This window comes from Phyllostomus discolor, chromosome 8 (assembly GCF_004126475.2).
Source record: "Phyllostomus discolor isolate MPI-MPIP mPhyDis1 chromosome 8, mPhyDis1.pri.v3, whole genome shotgun sequence".
NCBI lineage: Eukaryota > Metazoa > Chordata > Mammalia > Chiroptera > Phyllostomidae > Phyllostomus > Phyllostomus discolor.
Window position 1 is genome coordinate 96922178 of NC_040910.2, and position 5240 is coordinate 96927417.

A 5240-nucleotide genomic window follows, 5' to 3' on the forward strand; every position below is an offset into this window, starting at 1 on the left:
GGGCACACTTTCCAAAGGAAACCCCAAAGAACCTTCGGTCTCCTTGCTGAGAAAGCGCCTTCACTCAGATTGGGTTAGGGTAACAGTAAGTAGTTTTTCTTTTTGGCCATCTGTGTGCCTTGCCAAGAGGGGAAGTAGAAGGAACAGAGGCTCAAGAGAAGGCCTGTAAAAGTTGTGAAATTGCCCTGTGTCCATATTCCAAGCAGCAAAACAGACCTCCAAAATATTCTTCTTATCAAAGCACATGAGCTTTCTGAATTCAAGTAAAAATCAGTGGAAAATTCAGCATGTGCCTGTGTGGCTAGGGTGGTGGGTACGGAACCTTTCAAAAATGACTGGAATCTCTTTTTTGTCATTTTTTTTGAAAAGAAGAATTTTACCTATTGAAGTCTTATCTGACCAGCATGGGGCGGCACTGACTGAAGTGAGCAGGCAGGCGCCGCTCTGTCTACTCCACAGGCCCCTGGAGCGCTGCTTGTCCTCTGAGAGCCCGCAGCGAGCATGGTCCCCAACCAAAGAATCTGAGGCAGGCAGTTTCATGTGATAGAGTTGAGCTGAGCACGTCAATTGGGATAGGCCGGAAGCATTTTTTCAATGCAGTTGTTGAGAAGAGGTTTGTGGGGAAGAGGGCATTTAGTATATTGAAGAAAATACAGTTTTGCGCATATCCAGCTAATTCCTTTTTCTGCATTTTGGCCATCTGTAGCAAGTGCTGGCTAAACAGTGGTAGACCAGGGCCTTTAAAATTTCAGTGTCTCTGAATCAGAAGTCTCTGATGTGCTTCGAAATGAAGCTGGAGATGCCTCTGGCCCATGTTTTGACACAAGTTATGAAGGCAGGGGCTGCTGGCTCATGTGTTCAACTTTTGGCGTGTTCCATTTTGGTTGTTATGGTGCAGACAGTGTGCAGAGCGCACTTTGAGAAACAGGGGATAGGTCTTAAAGGGGAAATGTGAGATGGGCAGGGGCACGCTTTCCAAAGGAAACCCCAAAGAACCTTCGGTCTCCTTGCTGAGAAAGCACCTTCACTCAGATTGGGTTAGGGTAGCAGTAAGTAGTGTTTTTTTTTGGCCATCTCTGTGCCTTGATAAAGAGCGGAAATACAAGGAACACAGGCTCAACAGAAGGCCTCTAAAAGTTGTGAAATTATCCAGTGTCCATATTCCAAACTCAAAACAGACCTCCAAAATATCCTTATCAAAGCACATGAACTTTCTGAATTCAAGTAAAAATCAGTGGAAAATTCAGCATGTGTCCATGTTGCTAGGGTGGTGGGTACGGAACCTTTCAAAAATGACTGGAATCTCTTTTTTGTCATTTTTTTTGAAAAGAAGAATTTTACCTATTGAAGTCTTATCTGACCAGCATGGGGCGGCACTGACTGAAGTGAGCAGGCAGGCGCCGCTCTGTCTACTCCACAGGCCCCTGGAGCGCTGCTTGTCCTCTGAGAGCCCGCAGCGAGCATGGTCCCCAACCAAAGAATCTGAGGCAGGCAGTTTCATGTGATAGAGTTGAGCTGAGCACGTCAATTGGGATAGGCCGGAAGCATTTTTTCAATGCAGTTGTTGAGAAGAGGTTTGTGGGGAAGAGGGCATTTAGTATATTGAAGAAAATACAGTTTTGCGCATATCCAGCTAATTCCTTTTTCTGCATTTTGGCCATCTGTAGCAAGTGCTGGCTAAACAGTGGTAGACCAGGGCCTTTAAAATTTCAGTGTCTCTGAATCAGAAGTCTCTGATGTGCTTCGAAATGAAGCTGGAGATGCCTCTGGCCCATGTTTTGACACAAGTTATGAAGGCAGGGGCTGCTGGCTCATGTGTTCAACTTTTGGCGTGTTCCATTTTGGTTGTTATGGTGCAGACAGTGTGCAGAGCGCACTTTGAGAAACAGGGGATAGGTCTTAAAGGGGAAATGTGAGATGGGCAGGGGCACGCTTTCCAAAGGAAACCCCAAAGAACCTTCGGTCTCCTTGCTGAGAAAGCACCTTCACTCAGATTGGGTTAGGGTAACAGTAAGTAGTTTTTCTTTTTGGCCATCTGTGTGCCTTGCCAAGAGGGGAAGTAGAAGGAACAGAGGCTCAAGAGAAGGCCTGTAAAAGTTGTGAAATTGCCCTGTGTCCATATTCCAAGCAGCAAAACAGACCTCCAAAATATTCTTCTTATCAAAGCACATGAGCTTTCTGAATTCAAGTAAAAATCAGTGGAAAATTCAGCATGTGCCTGTGTGGCTAGGGTGGTGGGTACGGAACCTTTCAAAAATGACTGGAATCTCTTTTTTGTCATTTTTTTTGAAAAGAAGAATTTTACCTATTGAAGTCTTATCTGACCAGCATGGGGCGGCACTGACTGAAGTGAGCAGGCAGGCGCCGCTCTGTCTACTCCACAGGCCCCTGGAGCGCTGCTTGTCCTCTGAGAGCCCGCAGCGAGCATGGTCCCCAACCAAAGAATCTGAGGCAGGCAGTTTCATGTGATAGAGTTGAGCTGAGCACGTCAATTGGGATAGGCCGGAAGCATTTTTTCAATGCAGTTGTTGAGAAGAGGTTTGTGGGGAAGAGGGCATTTAGTATATTGAAGAAAATACAGTTTTGCGCATATCCAGCTAATTCCTTTTTCTGCATTTTGGCCATCTGTAGCAAGTGCTGGCTAAACAGTGGTAGACCAGGGCCTTTAAAATTTCAGTGTGAATCAGAAGTCTCTGATGTGCTTCGAAATGAAGCTGGAGATGCCTCTGGCCCATGTTTTGACACAAGTTATGAAGGCAGGGGCTGCTGGCTCATGTGTTCAACTTTTGGCGTGTTCCATTTTGGTTGTTATGGTGCAGACAGTGTGCAGAGCGCACTTTGAGAAACAGGGGATAGGTCTTAAAGGGGAAATGTGAGATGGGCAGGGGCACGCTTTCCAAAGGAAACCCCAAAGAACCTTCGGTCTCCTTGCTGAGAAAGCACCTTCACTCAGATTGGGTTAGGGTAGCAGTAAGTAGTGTTTTTTTTGGCCATCTCTGTGCCTTGATAAAGAGCGGAAATACAAGGAACACAGGCTCAACAGAAGGCCTCTAAAAGTTGTGAAATTATCCAGTGTCCATATTCCAAACTCAAAACAGACCTCCAAAATATCCTTATCAAAGCACATGAACTTTCTGAATTCAAGTAAAAATCAGTGGAAAATTCAGCATGTGTCCATGTTGCTAGGGTGGTGGGTACGGAACCTTTCAAAAATGACTGGAATCTCTTTTTTGTCATTTTTTTTGAAAAGAAGAATTTTACCTATTGAAGTCTTATCTGACCAGCATGGGGCGGCACTGACTGAAGTGAGCAGGCAGGCGCCGCTCTGTCTACTCCACAGGCCCCTGGAGCGCTGCTTGTCCTCTGAGAGCCCGCAGCGAGCATGGTCCCCAACCAAAGAATCTGAGGCAGGCAGTTTCATGTGATAGAGTTGAGCTGAGCACGTCAATTGGGATAGGCCGGAAGCATTTTTTCAATGCAGTTGTTGAGAAGAGGTTTGTGGGGAAGAGGGCATTTAGTATATTGAAGAAAATACAGTTTTGCGCATATCCAGCTAATTCCTTTTTCTGCATTTTGGCCATCTGTAGCAAGTGCTGGCTAAACAGTGGTAGACCAGGGCCTTTAAAATTTCAGTGTGAATCAGAAGTCTCTGATGTGCTTCGAAATGAAGCTGGAGATGCCTCTGGCCCATGTTTTGACACAAGTTATGAAGGCAGGGGCTGCTGGCTCATGTGTTCAACTTTTGGCGTGTTCCATTTTGGTTGTTATGGTGCAGACAGTGTGCAGAGCGCACTTTGAGAAACAGGGGATAGGTCTTAAAGGGGAAATGTGAGATGGGCAGGGGCACGCTTTCCAAAGGAAACCCCAAAGAACCTTCGGTCTCCTTGCTGAGAAAGCACCTTCACTCAGATTGGGTTAGGGTAGCAGTAAGTAGTGTTTTTTTTGGCCATCTCTGTGCCTTGATAAAGAGCGGAAATACAAGGAACACAGGCTCAACAGAAGGCCTCTAAAAGTTGTGAAATTATCCAGTGTCCATATTCCAAACTCAAAACAGACCTCCAAAATATCCTTATCAAAGCACATGAACTTTCTGAATTCAAGTAAAAATCAGTGGAAAATTCAGCATGTGTCCATGTTGCTAGGGTGGTGGGTACGGAACCTTTCAAAAATGACTGGAATCTCTTTTTTGTCATTTTTTTTGAAAAGAAGAATTTTACCTTGAAGTCTTATCGGACCAGCATGGGGCGGCGGTGACTGAAGTGAGCAGGCAGGCGCCGCTCTGTCTACTCCACAGGCCCCTGGAGCGCTGCTTGTCCTCTGAGAGCCCGCAGCGTGCATGATCCCCAACCAAAGAATCTGAGGCAGGCAGTTTCATGTGATAGAGTTGAGCTGAGCACGTCAATTGGGATAGGCCGGAAGCATTTTTTCAATGCAGTTGTTGAGAAGAGGTTTGTGGGGAAGAGGGCATTTAGTATATTGAAGAAAATACAGTTTTGATCACATCAACTAATTCCAGTTTTCTGCATTATGTCCGTCTGGAGAAAGTCCTGGATAGCACCTGGGCCTGGGGTGTTATAAAGTCAGTGTGTTCCTAAAAAATTAGATGTGCCTTAATTTTTTATAAATGATGCTGGAGATGCCTGTGGTCCTACTCGACCCTGATTCATGAATTCAGAGGTTGTTGTCTCAGGTGTTCGGATTTTCAGCGTCGTTCTATTTGGTTCTGACGTGGCAGACAGCCTGCAGATTGGGCTTGAGAAACAGTAGATAGTCAATTAAAGGGAAAATGTGAGATAGTCAGGTATACACTTTTCAAAAGTAAACTCTAAGCAACTTGTTTGGTCTTGTTGCTGAGGTAATACCTTCATTCATATGTGGATAGAGTATCTACAAGTACATTTCCTTATTAAATTTTCAGTTTTTTCAATTAAATATACATCCATCTCATTGTCCTCAATTAGGTGGAATGAAAACAATCGTGAATATGAAATGTTGGTCTTGGTTCGAAAGTATCACTTGAAGGAAAGCACACAGAACTGTCATCAATTCCAGTGAATTTTTTAGCTCAACAATATAAATTATGCATTTCGATCCCCATAAATCTGTAAGTTAATATAACCTTCAAGGTTTTCAGTTAGTGCTAATTTAAAATTCCATAAAATCAGTAAATATAGTTTTAGTTCCATTAAATATAGTTTTACCTCACATTAGAAATGGAAACTGTGTGTGTGTGTGTTTAA